This window comes from Crocuta crocuta, unplaced genomic scaffold (genome assembly GCF_008692635.1).
Source record: "Crocuta crocuta isolate KB4526 unplaced genomic scaffold, BGI_CrCroc_1.0 scaffold36, whole genome shotgun sequence".
Lineage (NCBI taxonomy): Eukaryota > Metazoa > Chordata > Mammalia > Carnivora > Hyaenidae > Crocuta > Crocuta crocuta.
The window spans coordinates 4011383-4020566 of record NW_027532203.1 but is presented as its reverse complement, the minus strand read 5'-3'; positions in this window follow the sequence as shown (position 1 = coordinate 4020566).

Here is a 9184-nt window from a genome sequence, read left to right as displayed (position 1 = left end):
GATTCTCTGGCCTTCCCTTCGGTTTTACAATCATCCTAATATCCTTGCAACAAATTCCCTCGCCTTTATTTAAGTAAGACAAAGTCAGCTTTTCTTATTCGCAGGCAAGAATTCTGAGTAGCAGCGATATTAACAAACTGACTTATTATCCAAATGTTACCAGACGGTTCCAAGGAGAAGCAGAACCCAGGGACAATTAGCTTCAAAAGCATAATTGTCATTAAGAGCATTAGTTATGACAGGACATTAAATATTGACTGCCCAGTCACTTTTTGTTGTGAATATTTTATACAAATGACAAAGGATAGAAAACTCCTTTATAAATAGTTACAACAGGAAATTTTGGAATTTTACTCCTCAGTGTCCAGGGATCTGAAAGAGGAATTAAAATTATCCTCAAAGTTATGATTCAAAAGGGTTCAGGAAAAAAAAAACAAAAGGGGAAGCTGAAATATTGCATCTTAATGATTGTTGGACTGTTGGAACAGTTTCTTGATATCAGATGCATCTTCAGATTTTAAAGAAAGTCTCCCACTCAGTATTAGTTAATTAATTTTCTTGGTTCAATCAATGTATCGGTTAACTGGAGTTAGTGAAAAAGAATTTATATTTCAAACACGACGCAGTTTTTTCAGTCCTAAGCGGGATAAGGGGTCCCTCTAGTGGCTATGCGGGGAAACTACAGTTCTCTACCTATGCAGCTGTGACTCGGATTCAAAAGTAAGCAGTTTACCTTTTGTGGTTTCCCCTCCTTGGAAATTATCAGCGATTGTAGCCTCAGGCAGGAACAAGAAAAGGCACAGATTAGGAAATAAGCTGCGAAGCAAATCATGGGCCGACAGCTCTCGGGGCTGAAATGCAAAATGCTTCTCTACAGAATACCGTCCGACAGAGAAGTAATTCAAGGCACAAATGTGAGCCCTATATATACTTTTATATATATTTTGTATATATTCCCTAGTAGTCACATTAAAAAAATAAAATGAAACAAGCAAAATTAATTTTAATTATGTGTCTTTATTTAACCGAATGTGTCCAAAATATCATTACTCCAGCATGTAATCAATATCAAAAATTAATGAGATTTTTTTTGCACTCTTTTGTTGCTCTGGGACTCTGAAATTGGGGATGTACTTCGCATTTGAGGCACATCTAACTCAGACTAGCCACATTTGAGATGTTCAGCAGCCCCACGGGACTAGTGGCTGATTAGCCCTGGACTAGAGAAACTCTGAAAGCAAGAACAGGAACATGAAAGAAAAATATGCCGTTAGCTGTTTCATAATGTACGATTCGCAGCTCAGGGAAGCATCTTAGGATTTGTCCAAAATCTGTTTAGAAAAGGACCAGCGAACATTAATCGATTGGCTTGCAGAGACCTGGACCCCAGGGGTTCACGTTTTCTGTGTATCACTGCAGCGGAGCCTACGTTGTGTAAGGCGCTGCAAAATGGTGTGATGTCATGTTCCCCGAGCCGCCAAACATTCAGGTCCTCTAGGCCAACGGTTGTGTTTGTGGGATTGGGACGTGAGCTCAGGTGGCTTGGGGGCCCCGCTCCCGTTGGGTAGTCGGTAACGACTCTTGGAGTGCTTGTGCCCTGTCCGGCACTTCTGTGTGCACTCTCCGGATGGCTGTAGAGCTCTACCCACACCCCACGTCTGGGACCAGGAACCCGGACAACCTGGAGCCTGTGGGTCACACGCTTGGCTCACTTTCCCTCCCCTTCCCGTGGGGCCGGAGGCTGGGTGGGCTGGTTAAACATAAGATGCATATATAAAATTAAACTAATGAATCAACACATGTAATTTACCTCATTAAAATAAGTCTGTAATTTAACTGATGACATTTGCTATTGATCACAAGGGTCTTGGTCTTCAAGGGCATTTTTGTTGGGTCTGATTAGAAGAAGCCATGGGCTGCGGTGGAAGGGGGTGGCTTTTCTAACAGAGTCTAGGTCTTTCTGCCCCGGAATGGGAATCTACCCCAGGGGCCTAATCAAAGAGGCAGAGCAAGAGATTCACAGGAGAAGCTGTTCAACGTGGCCTTGTTGTGTTAGGGAAACAGAAGGAGCTTAAACATTCAATATTAGGTGACTGCTTGACCATGTATCTCCATATGATAGATACTATGCAGCTTTCAATGAACGTTTTTCCTCATTTTTAGTTTTTTGGTTTTGTCAGTGATACCCAAGAGTTTTGAATGGTTTGTTATGGAAAGCAACCCCCTCTCCCCCCTGCCCCCCGCCTTTCCTCTTCTTCCTAGTGGCTTCCTCTTTCCAAACTGGCCATTTTAGAGTTTATTTCCAGTTCTCCAAAGAGCATCCATCTATTTCTACTTCTGGATTTTTTCAGCTTTACTTATTATCTTTCATCTTTTCACTCTGGGAGGTGAGGACTTAGCCCTTTCCCTTCCTGTCCCCACCTCAAAAGCTCACCTTTCCCATCTCCTAGCCCTTCTTCCTCTCTGAGAGTTTCTGTCCCTCCTCAGGCTGCTTTGCCTTCCGTTTACCCCCTGCGCTGCTCTGTCCATCACGGGCCCCAGGTTAGATTATAACCGTTCACTTGGGGTCATTACTCCGCTGGGAGTCTTTGAAGATGAGGTCTATGCCTTTCTACTCTTTGTGTTTGATACATCCCAGACCATGTTGGAGGGATACATAAACACGGCACATGGCAGCAGTGGGCTGCTGGTTCAGGAAGGGTATGAAACACCAACAGGAATCAAAGCTTCCCCACAAGGAGTTCCTTAGGCAAGGGACTTCTTGCTCTCCACACCTGGTACTACATCTTCACCAGCACCCCCTTCCTCCTCCTCAGACTTCGCTTCCATATTGGGGTTCCTCTTATCTCCCCCTCTTTATATTGGTCAACTATGTCTCCAAATCTGCCTACAATCAGGAAAGCTAAAAGTGAATCATAAAAGTCATTTAAAATGAGCATTCCCACTCAACTATCCCAAGCGGAACTGTGTTTTCTCCTGAAAAAAAAAAAAAGATAAAGAATTAGGACAGTTTAAAGATTCAGGATGATGCCAAAAGATGGAGATGGAGCCTTTTTTTGCAGAAATGTGTCCCAAGTAGTAACTGTGACACAGCAGGGCTGGTTGAGTCCCAAGGAAAGTCACCCTCTTACTTTCCATATGAATTAACTGTACTGGTAGTGGACACTAGACCATAATGTTGCTGGTGATTAGACTTGATGCATTCTTGCCGTCCAGAGAAGCTTGTACCTACCTGCGAAGGTTTTGTGGGTTGCAAGTTTGTGAGTAGAGTATCTACCAGATTCCACTGGATGTCATCCACTGGGATGGGCCCCATGCTGGACGCTAAGGATAGATGCCGTAGAAAAAGAGAAGGATCTTACAGTTTGATTGGTGAGATAATCACAGTAATAAATAAATACTAAAGTAGGTAATCACAGATGATTATAAATACAATAAATGCTCTGATGAGGACATGGTAAGAAGGGAGGGGGAGTCATGGAAGGTGTCCCTAGAGAGAAATGGGTGAAACTCACCTTCCCCCTTGGAGAAGATTGTAGGGATGTGATGTCCATGGTTAAACATCAAACTCCAAGTACTTTAATGGGTGGAGATGGAACAGGTATAACAAAGAAATGTTTGAAGATACAAGGCAAATTATGCATTAATGGATGCATTTTCAAAAATCATGCATAAAAATATAACTCTGGATAACTGAATTTAGTTCTAATATGGAGAAAAGAAAATAGTCTGGGTATTTATTTTTAAATATTTATTTTGATGGAGACAGAGAGAGAGAGAGAGAGAGCAAGAGAGAGTGAGCTGGGGAGGGGCAGAGAGAGAGAGGGAGAGAGAGAATCCTAAGCAGCCTCCATACTCAGCAAGAAGTCTGATGCCAGACTCAAACTGATGACTGTGACATCAGGACCTGAGCTGAAATCAAGAGTTGAATGCTTTTTCACATAAAGGGTTAGTATCCAAAACTTACAAAGAACATATCAAACTCAACACCTCCCCAAAAAAAGCCCTTCTTTTTAAAAGAAGGCATCCAGATGGCTAACAGACACATGAAAAAATGCTCCACATCACTCATCATCAGGGAAATATAAATCAAAACCACAATGAGATGCCACCTCACACCAGTGAGAATGGCTAAAATTAGCGACTCAGGCAACAACAGATGTTGGCGAGGAGGTGGAGAAAGAGGAACCCTTTTTCACGGCTGATGGGAACGCAAACTGGTACAGCGACTCTGGAAAAGAGTATGGAGGGTCCTCAAAAAATTAAAAATAGAACTACCCTACCGCCCAGCAATTGGTATTTATAATTTGGTATTTATAAATTTATAAACTGGTATTTATCCAATGGATACAGGTGTGCTGTTTTGAAGGGACACATCCATCCCAATGTTTATAGCAATGCCATCGACAATAGCCAACATATGGAAAGAGCCCAAAAGTCCATTGACAGATGAATGGATAAAGAAGCTGTGGTATATATATATAATGAAATACTACTTGGAGATCAAAAAGAATGAAATCTTACCATTTGTAACAACACGGATGGAACTGAATGGTGTTAGGTTAAGTGAAATTAGTCAGCCAGAGAAAGACAAATATATGACTTCACTCCTATGTAGAATTTAAGGTATAAAACAGATGAACATAAGGGAAGGGAAGCAAAAATAATATAAAAACAGGGAGGGGGACAAAACATAAGAGATTCTTAAATATAGAGAACAAACTGAGGGTTGCTGGGGGGGTTGGGAGTGGGGGGAGGGGCTAAATGGGCAAGGGGCATTAAGGAAGGCACTTTTTGGGATGAACATTGGGTGTTATTCATGGGGGATAAATCACTGGATTCTACTCCTGAAATCAGCATTGCACTATATGCTAACTAACTTGGATGTAAATTTAAAAAAAACCCAACAACACAAAAAAGTCAAATGTTTAACTGACTGAGCCACCCAGGAGCCCCTAGTCTAGCTACTTATGAGTCAGTTCAGCTACATTCAGTAATTTTGAGGGGGCGTACCTGATTTAAAAGTTTGTCACTCCCAGAACAAATGTAGTCACATTCAGTCTTACCCTTCCGGGCACTATTCCCTTCCCCAAGATGTGATGGGTTTGCATCCTCGCCCCCTGGAGGAAGGGACGGCCATGGACCCCCTCATGCCTATACACATATTTGGATTGACATTTCCCTTGCGGGGCTGCTAACCCTGGGGACAGCCCTCCGAGCCCCTGCTGTCTCTCTGTGCCTCTTCCAGGATTTGAGGCTCAGGTCCCGCGTGTCCTTGGATTCTGAAACTTCAGTGGGGGCTTTATCATGTGCTTTCTCCTTCTTCCACCCCCGGCCTGACTTGCCAACGGAGAGGCAGACTGTGTGCCTCCCACACTGAAAATGACCTTCTTGCTTCCTTTCCACTTTCCTCCTTCTTCCCAAATGAGACGGTCTCCTGTTTAACTGGAGTAGGAGTGGGGCCTGGGGAACAAGCTCAGTTCTTTCCTTCCTCCTTTCGCAACTTTGCTGCTTTCCTCCTTTCAACATCATTGTTCCGTAATTCTGGCCACGGAGGGGCTGCTGGGCAGGCTTGAGAGGTAAACGCCAGAGGTGGATGGAGGTGGGAGCCATCTGCAATCGTATCTCACAGACACCCGCCTCGTTCATAAGAGAACAGGGATTCCAACGTGGCCCCGCCTAGGAGGGTAGGGGGTGGGTGATGTGGGTCTTCCAGAGCCTAGCGCTGATCCGGACAGAGCAGGGAGGTGGGGAAGAAATAGGGCCAGAGGTCTGTCCCAGGAACCAGTGATGGCGGGTATTGGAATGGAGGGGGATTGAGTCAAGATAAGTGTGTCATGATGGCAGAAGTGGAGGAATTCAGAGTAAACAGAGCTTAACCTGTAGTTCATTTTGTACCATGGTTCTAAAAATTTCATTTATTACTTTTTTTATTTTTTTTTCAATTTAAGTGTTGTAGTTGGAAACTTGATCGCTTATTTTATTTCTTAGGCATTAAAATTCACTTTCTTTTACCCCTGAATAAACGCTTAGACATCTGAAAATGCAATAAATTAAAAGCATGTGGTAACTTATAAAAATATTACCCTCCCTCCCAAGCCCAGTGTGCCTGAGTGGGTCAAGCGGAGTGTCTCTTTAAAATGTGCTGAGTGGAGGCGGCGGTGACGTCACTCATTGGCAGTAAACCTAGAAGGGCCATCATTGAGGCTGACAGGATGTTAGAAAAATGAGTCCCCAGGGAAACATGTCGCTCTGCCTCTTGTTCCTTGAGATGTAAATAGGTCTCTGGAAATGCATACATCTATGCGTTACTTCTGATCACCGCATAAATATTTATCCCTAAGGCAGAATGAATGTCATGACGGATTAGTGTGGTCGGCATTCATTCCTCAAAGATACGGTTCAGGAAGCCCATTCCTGGGGTGACCAGGATCTAAAATATGATCCTTTTTAAAATTGTCCCCCTAATTACCTCCTTTTTGCCTTTTCCAGAATGCCGTATGGTGGGAATCATGGTATATGGCCTTTCCAGATTGGGTTTTTTCACTCGACAACATGCATTTAAGTTTCTTCTATGTCTTTTCATGGCTTGATACCTCTTTTTTTAGCACTGGATAGTATTCCATTGTCAGGATGTATCACAATTTATTTATCCATTCACCTACCGAAGACATCTTGGTTGCTTTTGAGTTTGGGCAATTATGAGTAAAGCTGCTATAAATATCTGTGTGCAGGCTTTTGTGTGGATGTACATTTTCACCTCCTTTAGATAAATATCAAGGAGTGTGATTGCTGGATTATACGCAAGTATGTCTAGTTTTGCCAGAAAGGGCTCTTGTAGTTTTCTTGTAATGTCTCTGTCTGATTTCGGTATTAAGGTAATGATGACCTCGTAGAATGAGTTAGAAGGTATTCTTTCTGCATCTATCTTCCAGAAGAGATTGTAGGAAACTGCCATAATGTTTCCCTTAAATATTGGGTAATCTTCATCAGCGAACTTGGTGCTTTCTGTTTAGGAAGGTTTTTTCATTATTGATTCGATTTCTTTATTAGATATAAACCCACTCAGATAGTCTATTTCTTCCTGTGTGAGATTTGGCAGATTATGTCTTTCAAGGAATTGGTCTGTTTCATCTAGGTTATCAGATTAATAGGTAGCGTCCCTTGTACCCATCTGTAAAACAAGGACGCTAATTGCTACCTGCTTTCCTCATGAAGAGGCAAGATGGTGGATTAGTGGCATGACCTTCTGACAACAGAGACTCTGTATACATAAAGGCTTTATTCTTGTCAGTAATAATGATCTCTTTGTGTTTTCTGTTCTTTCAATGACTTCACATGAAGACTAAAATTTGTTTCTCTCTTGCCTCAAAGAGTCATGAGGCTTAATAGGGCTTAGAGGTGCTTTCTTGTCCTCTCTTGCAAGGTGCTCTGCAAATGGTAAATTGCAAATACTAGCAAGCAGCAAGGTCAGATTCTAGGCTTCCTTGCCCACAGCCTGGCTGAGTAAATTTGGGCAATTGTTAATCCCTTTGGCTTTCAGTTTCGTCAACTGTGAAATAAGGAAAATAAGGTTTTGTCTGTTTGAAAGCAGTGACTGATCCAGTCCATCTCTTTTTTCCTTTCTATTTATATTAAGTTAATTCAGTTACTAATATACACATTTCAAATCATGTTATGCAAAAACAATATATTCATTTAGAGGGATCACATTTTCTGAAATTCATGTTTCTGAAACAATGTGATTCAAATGTTTTCAGATATCTTTGTATCACTGGAGTCTTTAACAGTGGGACCACTTCCTGAATCAGAGCATTCCAGAGCACGTCACAGCTTTCATCTGGATTGTCCGAAAGGCCGGCTCTGGGTGATTGCACTTTGAAACTATAGCTGGACCCCCAGCCTGACAGTCTTTTTCATCTGTTTTATAGATTACTGTAGCTGTGACCTCCACTAGGTAACTGTATATGTTATTGCTTAGTTTTGAAATTTAATTTTCATTTTTATCAAAAGAACACATATACATAGTTTATTTTAAATTTTTTTAATGTTTTGTTTATTTTTGAGAGAGAGATAGAGACAGCCTGAGCAGAGGAGGGTCAGAGAGAGAGGGAGACACAGAATCCGAAACAGGCTCCAGGCACCGAGCTGTCAGCACAAAGCCTGATGCGGGGCTCGAACCCACGAACTGTGAGATCATGACCTGAGCTGAAGTTGGATGCTTAATGGACTGAGCCACCCAGGTGCTCCCATATACATAGTTTAAAAACTCAAATGGTGTTAGCATGCTCACTAAAGAAAGTCCTTGCTCCCCAGAAGCAATTACTTTCAATTCTTTTGCTTCCATCATCACATGGCCCCTTCTGGTACAGCTCCCCATCTTCTTCCCTGCTTGTGTGTTTTTGTGTCCAAATGTCCCTTGTTGAATAAGGACAAGGGGCTGTAGCAGACCATGTTTTGTTAACTGAAAGTACAGCTTGTAAATGTCCAGTTTACCCCAGAGGGTAACCTGTAAGAATGGAAGCAGCATCTCCTAGAGATAACATGGAGACCTGACCATCCTGAGAACAGGGCTCTCTGTGTCCTATGCTGAGCACGGGCTGTGGTAGGGCTGTGCAGAGGGAGACACAACTTCCGGGACTGGTGGGGAGGGGGAACGGAAGAAGGCTGTTGGGCCAGGAGTTGTGGGAAGAAGACTTTTTTCACTTGAGCTAGATTTTAAAGCTCAAATGGGTGGGTAGGTGTTCACCAGTGGAAGGAGGGGAAATGGAAGGTTCCAGGTGAACTGGTGGAGACAGCAAAAAGCAGGAAAACAAGTGGTATATTCATGGCACCATGCATTCCCCTTGACCAGAATAGAGGCTCTGGGTTGACTTGAGTCAAGCCAACTCAATCCATTAAAGGATCAATTCAGTGAGAAATATTCTTGAATGAATTCAATGAATATGTGTGTATGTGTATACATATGTGTGTATATATGTGTTCATGTGCATGCATTTGAATGTGTATTAGTATATATACATGAATATTTAATTGTAGTATATATATTAGTGAATCTATTCTTCTTGAATAAATATACCATTTTTCTGTCTTTTCTCTCCTTGAAGTTGGGGAGGTTAAAAGAGAGAGGGAAGGTGGCGAATCCCAACACACTCACTTATATTCCTCTCCAAGCGAACAGGCA